Source organism: Lissotriton helveticus, chromosome 4_1 (genome assembly GCF_964261635.1).
Source record: "Lissotriton helveticus chromosome 4_1, aLisHel1.1, whole genome shotgun sequence".
In the NCBI taxonomy this organism is placed as follows: domain Eukaryota; kingdom Metazoa; phylum Chordata; class Amphibia; order Caudata; family Salamandridae; genus Lissotriton; species Lissotriton helveticus.
Window position 1 is genome coordinate 1,708,998,787 of NC_136063.1, and position 15,401 is coordinate 1,709,014,187.

Here is a 15,401-nt window from a genome sequence, read left to right on the forward strand (position 1 = left end):
GTCGAACCAATTTTGTCCACAAATTGAGAAATCGAGGAAGCATGTAAACAAATCTGTTTCAGCTTACATGAGAGACCATGGAATGGGCTCCCTGTACAACAATAACTTGCGTTACTACATGCAAGATATCTACAGAGGAGATGGAGTTCACTTCTCAGATGAGGGCAACAGAATTTTTACTCTGAATTTAAGACTGTGCATTAGTACCTACTTATAAGTACCTAAATGTACCATAAAACCAAAAGCTCTTCTCAGAGCTACCCTACATCTGATCACTCACAATTATTATTTTACTCTAACTTTTTTCACTAATTTTCAAGAAAGTACGCTCCCCAGAACGCTTCCCGGTTCGCGAACCAGGCGCACTCCACGCAAAAAAACTAAAAAAACGATATATTTTTTTTTTGCCCTGCGAGACCCTTTTAAAGCCTCCACATCAAACCTAGGGGGTCAGGGACGATCTACTATGCCCCCTTATGGTCATTTGCCCCTTCGCTTTGGCCTCCTCTTGTCTCTCGATCCTACCGAGAGACAAGATGGCGGCCGCTACGGACTGTTTGGAATGTTTACAGACGCCGAAGAACCAATCAGCTTCGCAAAGCTCCGAAGCGGAGCGCTGTTACAGATATATATCTTTTTTTGAACGTTAATTTCTCAAAATCCACTGGAGCACATATATTGAGACCTAGCAAAGGCACATCGGGCTACCAGTCCCTACAATTTTGCCAAGTTTCGTGCAAATCCATTCAGCCGTTCGATTATTATAATTTATTTTTTTTGCCCCGCGGGGCCCTTTTAAAACCTCCACATCAAACCTAGGGGGTCAGCGAGAATCTACTATGCCCCCTTATGGTCATTTGCCCCTTCGCTTTGGCCTCCTCTTGTCTCTCGATCCTACCGAGAGACAAGATGGCGGCCGCTACGGACTGTTTGGAATGTTTACAGACGCCGGAGAACCAATCAGCTTCGCTTCACAAAGCTCCGTTGCGCGAAAAGTACGCGAACTGGAGCGCTGCCCGGTCCGCTGTTACAGATATATATCTTTTTTTGAACGTTAATTTCTCAAAATCCACTGAAGCACATATATTGAGACCTACAAAAGGCACATCGGGCTACCAGTCCCTACAATTTTGCCAAGTTTCGTGCAAATCCATTCAGCCCTTCGGGCTAAAAGTGAGGCCAACGGCCCTATGGAAAACTCAATGTTAAAAACACGTTTTGGGACCCCCCTTTTTTCTCGGCCCCCCCTTGACGAACCCCCCCCAAATTTTTAAGGGCTGCTCAGAAACAAAATGTGCCATTTTCCTGAAAATTTCAGCCAATTCCGTCCACAAACGCCAAAGTTATTAGACATAGAATTTTCAAAAATCCCATAGGGAAAAAATCCTAACTATATATACCTACTGGCGACCGCCAGTAGGTAATATATATATATATATATATATATATATATATATATATATATATCGCAAATATTCCACTCCGTCCACTTCCACCAAAACCTCGGCGGCGAAGAAAGAGAAGCGAACCACTTCTTTGCAGGCAAGATGTTTTTATTTCAACCTCCTCAACAGCATACGACAGATGACGCGTTTCGGGCTCAGGCGCCCTTGATCACATAAAGGCTGTGAACGATTGAAGCCATTTTTAAATAAAATGCCCTTCCCATTCAGGTCACATGCTTAGCAAGTTAATAATAGACATAGCAAACAGACTGCGTGATACCACAGTAACAGTCGAAGGAATATTGTTTATGTCACCATTTCATTGTATCAACAGGACAAATTATCATGACCTACAATTATAATTCCGACTATATAGTTTAATAGAACGGAAGATTGGTTAGTTTTAAAACTAGCGTCATGAAAAACATTTAATTGGAACCACATTCTGATTTCAAAAAACAGACCAATTTGATAAATGAAAAATTTCTGGGTGAATCCATATGTACATATAAAGTGCAATAGTAAAATTGCAACATAACTGCATCAATGCATTTAATTACTCGCTAATTTGTGATTCTGACATAGGAAAGGGAATGTGCATAACAATAACAGAGCATAGCAGCAATATTTTGTTCATTATTATTGAGTGTAATTTTCACTGACAACAAGTGCAAAAATACCATGTGCAGAATGTGTGTTGTTACGTGCTTAGATAAAATGATTGTAAGAAAAAAATATATCTTAACAACCCGACCACGGCTGAGGCATGACATGCTGAGAAGATGTTCTTGTAATCTATACCTAAATCTCATATAAACAATGTCTTGCATCTCATCAAATTAGCTCAGCCCAAGTGTGAAAAAAAGTGAGATTAGGAATTGGTAGTACTCAAACAACATATATCGGAAACTAACCAATATTCCCACCTGTGACTCAAAATGACAATATGTACATGAAAATAACATTCATAGAGTTGTTTACATCAATCCCAGCGACAAATTCTAGAATCTAAACAATTGTCCATGTAATTGAGAGAGGTTAACAGAGTATATACACTATCTATAGGCACGTGTACATGTCTTCAGTGTTGTTCAGACCATTTGGGCATTTGCTATCGAAGTTCAAGATAAATTTGGTTTCTAGCTTTCTTAGCAAAGCCTCTCTATTCCCCCCTCTACGTAGTTTGGGGACGGAAGATACCACATAATACTTTAAACAAGATAGGTTGTTTGCATGTGCTTGTTTAAAGTGGCGTGCCACTGGATAGTTGGGATCACTATGCAAGATAGCACGTAGATGTTGAAGGATTCTCTCGTGAACCTGCAGCTTTGTACTACCAATGTAGTTAAGCCCACAGGTACAGGAGAGAACGTAAACTGCGTATTCAGTTTTACAATTGAAGTTCCCAACTATTTTATGTGGTATAGGACTGAACGGAGTATAGTACTCTGTTTTGTTAATTCCAAATTTACATGCACGACATGTAGAGCATTTGTAGAATCCATCTTTGGGTTTCAACCAATTTGGTTTACTTCTTACTTCTGGACTCGCAAGATCTAATACTGCTCCCATGTTTCTAGCCCTACTAAAGGTAATAGTGGGGTTGGATGGCAAGTTCTTTCTGAGAACGGGGTCAGTGAGGACTATTGCCCAGTTCTTGTTTAAGATGGATCTAATCTTACGTTCGTTCTCACTATATGCTGTGATTAGTCTCGGACATTGATCAGTTTCAAAAGACCCCGATGTAGCCGGTGCATCATGTAAAACATCTGGGGCTAGTTCTTCCTCCATGGGGGCTGGTAATAAACTTGCCCTTGATCTTAATAAAGTTTTGGACATGGCTGCTGTCAAAATCTCATCAGAGTAGCCTCTTGCCTTCATGCGGCGCATGGATTCTGCAGCACAGGAACTGAATTCACTCTCTGTGCTACATATCCTTTTCAAACGCAATAGCTCTCCATAGGGAATGCTTGCGATCAAATGCCTGGGATGCGCACTTGAGGCATGGAGCGTGACATTACCCGCAGTAGATTTTCTAAACAGGGTACTTTCTACCTTCCCTTTATCTACATATAGCTTGACATCTAGAAATTCCAAGCTGGAATTATCTATGTGGTGGGTAAAATGGAGATTCAAATTATTTTGATTGATGTTATAAATGAATTCCAGTGCTTCTACTCTGCTACCCTGCCACACGATGAAAATATCATCGATGTACCTATAGTAGTGTTTGATGTTTTCTTTGAAGATGGAAGAGTAGTCCCTCTTGAGGACCTGCTCCTCCCACCAGCCAACATGTAAACATGCATAGCTGGGGGAGAAGCAGGCTCCCATAGCCACGCCCCTTAGTTGCTTAAACAATTCCTTCCCGAAAAGAAAGAAATTGTTATGGAGACACCAGCTAATCAAATTGATTAGTGCTTTATTGTGCTGATAGTATTCGCACGGTCTTTGATCCAAGAAAAATTTAACCGCATTCAAACCTGCCTGGTGGTCTATACTGGTATATAAAGACTCTATGTCTAATGAGATTAAATACATACCGTCAGACCATTGGATGTTCCTTATTTTACCCAGGAAATCACCTGTATCTTTGATGTAGCTAGGCAGGGTTTTTACATGACTTTGCAGAAAGAAATCTACATATTGGCCCACCTGTTCCGCTACACTCCCTATAGCGGAAATGATAGGCCTGCCAGGAATAGGAGACACACCTTTATGCACTTTTGGTATTAAATACAATACTGGTACAGTAGGATTTTCATTGTGCATAAATTTGAATTCATCATTGGAAATCAGGCCATCGCTACGTGATTGTATCAATTATTTTTTGAGTGAAGTCGTGGCCATATTGTATTTTTTGATGTTAGACGGTTCATAACAGTTCATGTCGTTCAATTGGCGTTTTGCCTCCTTGATGTAATCTATTCGGGGCCAAATTACCAAGTTGCCGCCCTTATCCGATTTTTTGATGATGATTTCATTGTTCTCACTTAGTTTTTTCATCAAGTTGGCATAGTCTTTCTTCCTTTGTTGGATTTGCTTTTTTTGTTTAAATTTTTTGGATTGTACTTGTTTATTGAGTTTTTTAATGTCCTCAACCACACAGTCATGAAACGTGTCTAACGCATCCCTCGGCATCATGGGGATGTATTTGGATTTCTTCTTAAAGGGGCTGATCCCAGCACCCTTTTGTAACAGATTGATGTTACTCATCCTAGTTTGAGTGGATGAGTTATGCTCAGTTTCAATAGATTCCGCCTCACCAGTATTTAAATCATGTAGGTCTAGGTACATAGGGATATCTGCTGATGTAATGCCCAGACTCTCTACAAGATTATCAGGATTCCGCTGTGGCTCCTCAACTTTGTCTTTGATGTTTTTCAAGGCAAAGTATTTTTTCAGCTTAAGTTTTCTTACACATCTGAAAACATCTATCCGTGTTGAGCTGTAGTTGAAAGTTTGACTAGGGCAGAAATTGAGACCTAATGACAGCAAAGATTTCTCTGTATCGGTCAGGGGTACATTGGACAGGTTAATGATAGTCTTATCTCCATTTACTACTTCCGTGTCCAATTGCTCTTCTTTTTGTTTTTCCCGCCTTTGTTTGTATTTTTTTCGTCTTTCTTTTCTTCGCCTGTTTTTTCTTGATTTTTTTGATTTTGTTTGCTGTCTTTCCTCGGTCTCAACGTGCGCAGTCTCTCTGAAGCCCAGTTCCTCTCCCATGTCTAGTACAATTGCTGGTGTTGGTCTTTCTCCGCTTCCTGTGCTAGATTCGCTAGATATAGAGATTGAATCAAAACTAGAACTTTCTGCCGCTGCTCCTTCTATTGCGGCAGGTTGATGTGCATTAATTTCCACCATTTTTTTACCTTTGCGTTCTCCGAATTTCTTACGGTTTTCATTGTTATATTTTCGGGCAAATGTGAAAATTTGCCCGTTGTTGCAGTCCGATTAATCTCTGGCAAACTTATGAGCTTTGCGTTGTTTAATCTTTTCCTCATGTTTGCGCAATCTTTCCTCTATAGCGGCTCTAGTAGTTCTGATGTATTCGACTTTGGGCGACTTTTTGAGTTCTTCTTCAATATTCTCAATTTTTTTCATGATTTCCTCCCGGTCGATTGCTGCATATTTGATTAGGATGCGGACTGAGGTCATGGAAGCCTCCAGATTATTTTGTGCCCATTCTTTTAGCATTGCAGGATTCGGGTTGTCGTAGGTCGGAGCTAACAGAAATCGAAGACCCCTCGGCACTCGGCCTACCTCCGCATACTTTGATAATGAGCAGTGCTCCCACCACTTTGTCGTTTCCAACCGCATGTACTTTTCTAAATTTTTCAGTAGCGTTCTTTCATTATCATCCGCCCCTGTCGTATTACTGGTAGTAGGTGCAATATTCGAATTTGCCGCTGGTCTTCTGCAGAACAACTCTTCTGCTGCTGCTTCGCGCTGACGTTGGCGTACAGCCTCGTCTGTCATGCTAGCTGATAGGTGTTTAAGGTGTTTAAGATGATAATGTAGCTCGAATCGTCTCTCGAGTTACTTTGCAAGTGCCAATAATCTCCCCACCTCTGCCACAATGCCGTTGTCACTCACCGGGTGCTGTCTCAACTTCTGCTTCGAACCGGTCCGGTTCTACTCGTCAGTCAGTATCCCTTAATCTTGTGTGACGTACGGCGGCAAGAGGGGGCTGCTACCAATGTTTCGCCACGAACATCCACTTCCTTGACTTAATGGCGGCAGCCGCTTCCGGGTGAGAGGGTTCGCTGAACGGAAGAAAGCCAAACTTCCGTAAATTTTAAATCGCAAATATTCCACTCCGTCCACTTCCACCAAAACCTCGGCGGCGAAGAAAGAGAAGCGAACCACTTCTTTGCAGGCAAGATGTTTTTATTTCAACCTCCTCAACAGCATACGACAGATGACGCGTTTCGGGCTCAGGCGCCCTTGATCACATAAAGGCTGTGAACGATTGAAGCCATTTTTAAATAAAATGCCCTTCCCATTCAGGTCACATGCTTAGCAAGTTAATAATAGACATAGCAAACAGACTGCGTGATACCACAGTAACAGTCGAAGGAATATTGTTTATGTCACCATTTCATTGTATCAACAGGACAAATTATCATGACCTACAATTATAATTCCGACTATATAGTTTAATAGAACGGAAGATTGGTTAGTTTTAAAACTAGCGTCATGAAAAACATTTAATTGGAACCACATTCTGATTTCAAAAAACAGACCAATTTGATAAATGAAAAATTTCTGGGTGAATCCATATGTACATATAAAGTGCAATAGTAAAATTGCAACATAACTGCATCAATGCATTTAATTACTCGCTAATTTGTGATTCTGACATAGGAAAGGGAATGTGCATAACAATAACAGAGCATAGCAGCAATATTTTGTTCATTATTATTGAGTGTAATTTTCACTGACAACAAGTGCAAAAATACCATGTGCAGAATGTGTGTTGTTACGTGCTTAGATAAAATGATTGTAAGAAAAAAATATATCTTAACAACCCGACCACGGCTGAGGCATGACATGCTGAGAAGATGTTCTTGTAATCTATACCTAAATCTCATATAAACAATGTCTTGCATCTCATCAAATTAGCTCAGCCCAAGTGTGAAAAAAAGTGAGATTAGGAATTGGTAGTACTCAAACAACATATATCGGAAACTAACCAATATTCCCACCTGTGACTCAAAATGACAATATGTACATGAAAATAACATTCATAGAGTTGTTTACATCAATCCCAGCGACAAATTCTAGAATCTAAACAATTGTCCATGTAATTGAGAGAGGTTAACAGAGTATATACACTATCTATAGGCACGTGTACATGTCTTCAGTGTTGTTCAGACCATTTGGGCATTTGCTATCGAAGTTCAAGATAAATTTGGTTTCTAGCTTTCTTAGCAAAGCCTCTCTATTCCCCCCTCTACGTAGTTTGGGGTCGGAAGATACCACATAATACTTTAAACAAGATAGGTTGTTTGCATGTGCTTGTTTAAAGTGGCGTGCCACTGGATAGTTGGGATCACTATGCAAGATAGCACGTAGATGTTGAAGGATTCTCTCGTGAACCTGCAGCTTTGTACTACCAATGTAGTTAAGCCCACAGGTACAGGAGAGAACGTAAACTGCGTATTCAGTTTTACAATTGAAGTTCCCAACTATTTTATGTGGTATAGGACTGAACGGAGTATAGTACTCTGTTTTCTTAATTCCAAATTTACATGCACGACATGTAGAGCATTTGTAGAATCCATCTTTGGGTTTCAACCAATTTGGTTTACTTCTTACTTTTGGACTCGCAAGATCTAATACTGCTCCCACGTTTCTAGCCCTACTAAAGGTAATAGTGGGGTTGGATGGCAAGTTCTTTCTGAGAACGGGGTCAGTGAGGACTATTGCCCAGTTCTTATTTAAGATGGATCTAATCTTACGTTCGTTCTCACTATATGCTGTGATTAGTCTCGGACATTGATCAGTTTCAAAAGACCCCGATGTAGCCGGTGCATCATGTAAAACATCTGGGGCTAGTTCTTCCTCCATGGGGGCTGGTAATAAACTTGCCCTTGATCTTAATAAAGTTTTGGACATGGCTGCTGTCAAAATCTCATCAGAGTAGCCTCTTGCCTTCATGCGGCGCATGGATTCTGCAGCACAGGAACTGAATTCACTCTCTGTGCTACATATCCTTTTCAAACGCAATAGCTCTCCATAGGGAATGCTTGCGATCAAATGCCTGGGATGCGCACTTGAGGCATGGAGCGTGACATTACCCGCAGTAGATTTTCTAAACAGGGTACTTTCTACCTTCCCTTTATCTACATATAGCTTGACATCTAGAAATTCCAAGCTGGAATTATCTATGTGGTGGGTAAAATGGAGATTCAAATTATTTTGATTGATGTTATAAATGAATTCCAGTGCTTCTACTCTGCTACCCTGCCACACGATGAAAATATCATCGATGTACCTATAGTAGTGTTTGATGTTTTCTTTGAAGATGGAAGAGTAGTCCCTCTTGAGGACCTGCTCCTCCCACCAGCTTAAGTTTTCTTACAAATCTGAAAACATCTATCCGTGTTGAGCTGTAGTTGAAAGTTTGACTAGGGCAGAAATTGAGACCTAATGACAGCAAAGATTTCTCTGTATCGGTCAGGGGTACATTGGACAGGTTAATGATAGTCTTATCTCCATTTACTAATTCCGTGTCCAATTGCTCTTCTTTTTGTTTTTCCCGCCTTTGTTTGTATTTTTTTCGTCTTTCTTTTCTTCGCCTGTTTTTTCTTGATTTTTTTGATTTTGTTTGCTGTCTTTCCTCGGTCTCAACGTGCGCAGTCTCTCTGAAGCTAAAAAATCCAGTTCCTCTCCCATGTCTAGTACAATTGCTGGTGTTGGTCTTTCTCCGCTTCCTGTGCTAGATTTGCTAGATATAGAGATTGAATCAAAACTAGAACTTTCTGCCGCTGCTCCTTCTATTGCGGCAGGTTGATGTGCATTAATTTCCACCATTTTTTTACCTTTGCGTTCTCCGAATTTCTTACGGTTTTCATTGTTATATTTTCGGGCAAATGTGAAAATTTGCCCGTTGTTGTAGTCCGATTCATCTCTGGCAAACTTATGAGCTTTGCGTTGTTTAATCTTTTCCTCATGTTTGCGCAATCTTTCCTCTATAGCGGCTCTAGTAGTTCTGATGTATTCGACTTTGGGCGACTTTTTGAGTTCTTCTTCAATATTCTCAATTTTTTTTCATGATTTCCTCCCGGTCGATTAATGCATATTTGATTAGGATGCGGACTGAGGTCATGGAAGCCTCCAGATTATTTTGTGCCCATTCTTTTAGCATTGCAGGATTCGGGTTGTCGTAGGTCGGAGCTAACAGAAATCGAAGACCCCTCGGCACTCGGCCTACCTCCGCATACTTTGATAATGAGCAGTGCTCCCACCACTTTGTCGTTTCCAACCGCATGTACTTTTCTAAATTTTTCAGTAGCGTTCTTTCATTATCATCCGCCCCTGTCGTATTACTGGTAGTAGGTGCAATATTCGAATTTGCCACTGGTCTTCTGCAGAACAACTCTTCTGCTGCTGCTTCGCGCTGACGTTGGCGTACAGCCTCGTCTGTCATGCTAGCTGATAGGTGTTTAAGGTGTTTAAGATGATAATGTAGCTCGAATCGTCTCTCGAGTTACTTTGCAAGTGCCAATAATCTCCCCACCTCTGCCACAATGCCGTTGTCACTCACCGGGTGCTGTCTCAACTTCTGCTTCGAACCGGTCCGGTTCTACTCGTCAGTCAGTATCCCTTAATCTTGTGTGACGTACGGCGGCAAGAGGTGGCTGCTACCAATGTTTCGCCACGAACATCCACTTCCTTGACTTAATGGCGGCAGCCGCTTCCGGGTGAGAGGGTTCGCTGAACGGAAGAAAGCCAAACTTCCGTAAATTTTAAATCGCAAATATTCCACTCCGTCCACTTCCACCAAAACCTCGGCGGCGAAGAAAGAGAAGCGAACCACTTCTTTGCAGGCAAGATGTTTTTATTTCAACCTCCTCAACAGCATACGACAGATGACGCGTTTCGGGCTCAGGCGCCCTTGATCACATAAAGGCTGTGAACGATTGAAGCCATTTTTAAATAAAATGCCCTTCCCATTCAGGTCACATGCTTAGCAAGTTAATAATAGACATAGCAAACAGACTGCGTGATACCACAGTAACAGTCGAAGGAATATTGTTTATGTCACCATTTCATTGTATCAACAGGACAAATTATCATGACCTACAATTATAATTCCGACTATATAGTTTAATAGAACGGAAGATTGGTTAGTTTTAAAACTAGCGTCATGAAAAACATTTAATTGGAACCACATTCTGATTTCAAAAAACAGACCAATTTGATGAATGAAAAATTTCTGGGTGAATCCATATGTACATATAAAGTGCAATAGTAAAATTGCAACATAACTGCATCAATGCATTTAATTACTCGCTAATTTGTGATTCTGACATAGGAAAGGGAATGTGCATAACAATAACAGAGCATAGCAGCAATATTTTGTTCATTATTATTGAGTGTAATTTTCACTGACAACAAGTGCAAAAATACCATGTGCAGAATGTGTGTTGTTACGTGCTTAGATAAAATGATTGTAAGAAAAAAATATATCTTAACAACCCGACCACGGCTGAGGCATGACATGCTGAGAAGATGTTCTTGTAATCTATACCTAAATCTCATATAAACAATGTCTTGCATCTCATCAAATTAGCTCAGCCCAAGTGTGAAAAAAAGTGAGATTAGGAATTGGTAGTACTCAAACAACATATATCGGAAACTAACCAATATTCCCACCTGTGACTCAAAATGACAATATGTACATGAAAATAACATTCATAGAGTTGTTTACATCAATCCCAGCGACAAATTCTAGAATCTAAACAATTGTCCATGTAATTGAGAGAGGTTAACAGAGTATATACACTATCTATAGGCACGTGTACATGTCTTCAGTGTTGTTCAGACCATTTGGCATTTGCTATCGAAGTTCAAGATAAATTTGGTTTCTAGCTTTCTTAGCAAAGCCTCTCTATTCCCCCCTCTACGTAGTTTGGGGACGGAAGATACCACATAATACTTTAAACAAGATAGGTTGTTTGCATGTGCTTGTTTAAAGTGGCGTGCCACTGAATAGTTGGGATCACTATGCAAGATAGCACGTAGATGTTGAAGGATTCTCTCGTGAACCTGCAGCTTTGTACTACCAATGTAGTTAAGCCTACAGGTACAGGAGAGAACGTAAACTGCGTATTCAGTTTTACAATTGAAGTTCCCAACTATTTTATGTGGTATAGGACTGAACGGAGTATAGTACTCTGTTTTGTTAATTCCAAATTTACATGCACGACATGTAGAGCATTTGTAGAATCCATCTTTGGGTTTCAACCAATTTGGTTTACTTCTTACTTCTGGACTCGCAAGATCTAATACTGCTCCCATGTTTCTAGCCCTACTAAAGGTAATAGTGGGGTTGGATGGCAAGTTCTTTCTGAGAACGGGGTCAGTGAGGACTATTGTCCAGTTCTTATTTAAGATGGATCTAATCTTACGTTCGTTCTCACTATATGCTGTGATTAGTCTCGGACATTGATCAGTTTCAAAAGACCCCGATGTAGCCGGTGCATCATGTAAAACATCTGGGGCTAGTTCTTCCTCCATGGGGGCTGGTAATAAACTTGCCCTTGATCTTAATAAAGTTTTGGACATGGCTGCTGTCAAAATCTCATCAGAGTAGCCTCTTGCCTTCATGCGGCGCATGGATTCTGCAGCACAGGAACTGAATTCACTCTCTGTGCTACATATCCTTTTCAAACGCAATAGCTCTCCATAGGGAATGCTTGCGATCAAATGCCTGGGATGCGCACTTGAGGCATGGAGCGTGACATTACCCGCAGTAGATTTTCTAAACAGGGTACTTTCTACCTTCCCTTTATCTACATATAGCTTGACATCTAGAAATTCCAAGCTGGAATTATCTATGTGGTGGGTAAAATGGAGATTCAAATTATTTTGATTGATGTTATAAATGAATTCCAGTGCTTCTACTCTGCTACCCTGCCACACGATGAAAATATCATCGATGTACCTATAGTAGTGTTTGATGTTTTCTTTGAAGATGGAAGAGTAGTCCCTCTTGAGGACCTGCTCCTCCCACCAGCCAACATGTAAACATGCGTAGCTGGGGGAGAAGCAGGCTCCCATAACCACGCCCCTTAGTAAACAATTCCTTCCCGAAAAGAAAGAAATTGTTATGGAGACACCAGCTAATCAAATTGATTAGTGCTTTATTGTGCTGATAGTATTCGCACGGTCTTTGATCCAAGAAAAATTTAACCGCATTCAAACCTGCCTGGTGGTCTATACTGGTATATAAAGACTCTATGTCTAATGAGATTAAATACATACCGTCAGACCATTGGATGTTCCTTATTTTACCCAGGAAATCACCTGTATCTTTGATGTAGCTAGGCAGGGTTTTTACATGACTTTGCAGAAAGAAATCTACATATTGGCCCACCTGTTCCGCTACACTCCCTATAGCAGGAAATGATAGGCCTGCCAGGAATAGGAGACACATCTTTATGCACTTTTGGTATTAAATACAATACTGGTACAGTAGGATTTTCATTGTGCATAAATTTGAATTCATCATTGGAAATCAGGCCATCGCTACGTGATTGTATCAATAATTTTTTGAGTGAAGTCGTGGCCATATTGTATTTTTTGATGTTAGACGGTTCATAACAGTTCATGTCGTTCAATTGGCGTTTTGCCTCCTTGCAAAGTCATGTAAAAACCCTGCCTAGCTACATCAAAGATACAGGTGATTTCCTGGGTAAAATAAGGAACATCCAATGGTCTGACGGTATGTATTTAATCTCATTAGACATAGAGTCTTTATATACCAGTATAGACCACCAGGCAGGTTTGAATGCGGTTAAATTTTTCTTGGATCAAAGACCGTGCGAATACTATCAGCACAATAAAGCACTAATCAATTTGATTAGCTGGTGTCTCCATAACAATTTCTTTCTTTTCGGGAAGGAATTGTTTAAGCAACTAAGGGGCGTGGCTATGGGAGCCTGCTTCTCCCCCAGCTACGCATGTTTACATGTTGGCTGGTGGGAGGAGCAGGTCCTCAAGAGGGACTACTCTTCCATCTTCAAAGAAAACATCAAACACTACTATAGGTACATCGATGATATTTTCATCGTGTGGCAGGGTAGCAGAGTAGAAGCACTGGAATTCATTTATAACATCAATCAAAATAATTTGAATCTCCATTTTACCCACCACATAGATAATTCCAGCTTGGAATTTCTAGATGTCAAGCTATATGTAGATAAAGGGAAGGTAGAAAGTACCCTGTTTAGAAAATCTACTGCGGGTAATGTCACGCTCCATGCCTCAAGTGCGCATCCCAGGCATTTGATCGCAAGCATTCCCTATGGAGAGCTATTGCGTTTGAAAAGGATATGTAGCACAGAGAGTGAATTCAGTTCCTGTGCTGCAGAATCCATGCGCCACATGAAGGCAAGAGGCTACTCTGATGAGATTTTGACAGCAGCCATGTCCAAAACTTTATTAAGATCAAGGGCAAGTTTATTACCAGCCCCCATGGAGGAAGAACTAGCCCCAGATGTTTTACATGATGCACCGGCTACATCGGGGTCTTTTGAAACTGATCAATGTCCGAGACTAATCACAGCATGTAGTGAGAACGAACGTAAGATTAGATCCATCTTAAATAAGAACTGGGCAATAGTCCTCACTGACCCCGTTCTCAGAAAGAACTTGCCATCCAACCCCACTATTACCTTTAGTAGGGCTAGAAACATGGGAGCAGTATTAGATCTTGCGAGTCCAGAAGTAAGAAGTAAACCAAATTGGTTGAAACCCAAAGATGGATTCTACAAATGCTCTACATGTCGTGCATGTAAATTTGGAATTAACAAAACAGAGTACTATATTCCGTTCAGTCCTATACCACATAAAATAGTTGGGAACTTCAATTGTAAAACTGAATACGCAGTTTACGTTCTCTCCTGTACCTGTGGGCTTAACTACATTGGTAGTACAAAGCTGCAGGTTCACGAGAGAATCCTTCAACATCTACGTGCTATCTTGCATAGTGATCCCAACTATCCAGTGGCACGCCACTTTAAACAAGCACATGCAAACAACCTATCTTGTTTAAAGTATTATGTGGTATCTTCCGTCCCCAAACTACGTAGAGGGGGGAATAGAGAGGCTTTGCTAAGAAAGCTAGAAACCAAATTTATCTTGAACTTCGATAGCAAATGCCCAAATGGTCTGAACAACACTGAAGACATGTACACGTGCCTATAGATAGTGTATATACTCTGTTAACCTCTCTCAATTACATGGACAATTGTTTAGATTCTAGAATTTGTCGCTGGGATTGATGTAAACAACTCTATGAATGTTATTTTCATGTACATATTGTCATTTTGAGTCACAGGTGGGAATATTGGTTAGTTTCCGATATATGTTGTTTGAGTACTACCAATTCCTAATCTCACTTTTTTTCACACTTGGGCTGAGCTAATTTGATGAGATGCAAGACATTGTTTATATGAGATTTAGGTATAGATTACAAGAACATCTTCTCAGCATGTCATGCCTCAGCCGTGGTCGGGTTGTTAAGATATATTTTTTTCTTACAATCATTTTATCTAAGCACGTAACAACACACATTCTGCACATGGTATTTTTGCACTTGTTGTCAGTGAAAATTACACTCAATAATAATGAACAAAATATTGCTGCTATGCTCTGTTATTGTTATGCACATTCCCTTTCCTATGTCAGAATCACAAATTAGCGAGTAATTAAATGCATTGATGCAGTTATGTTGCAATTTTACTATTGCACTTTATATGTACATATGGATTCACCCAGAAATTTTTCATTTATCAAATTGGTCTGTTTTTTGAAATCAGAATGTGGTTCCAATTAAATGTTTTTCATGACGCTAGTTTTAAAACTAACCAATCTTCCGTTCTATTAAACTATATAGTCGGAATTATAATTGTAGGTCATGATAATTTGTCCTGTTGATACAATGAAATGGTGACATAAACAATATTCCTTCGACTGTTACTGTGGTATCACGCAGTCTGTTTGCTATGTCTATTATTAACTTGCTAAGCATGTGACCTGAATGGGAAGGGCATTTTATTTAAAAATGGCTTCAATCGTTCACAGCCTTTATGTGATCAAGGGCGCCTGAGCCCGAAACGCGTCATCTGTCGTATGCTGTTGAGGAGGTTGAAATAAAAACATCTTGCCTGCAAAGAAGTGGTTCGCTTCTCTTTCTTCGCCGCCGAGGTTTTGGTGGAAGTG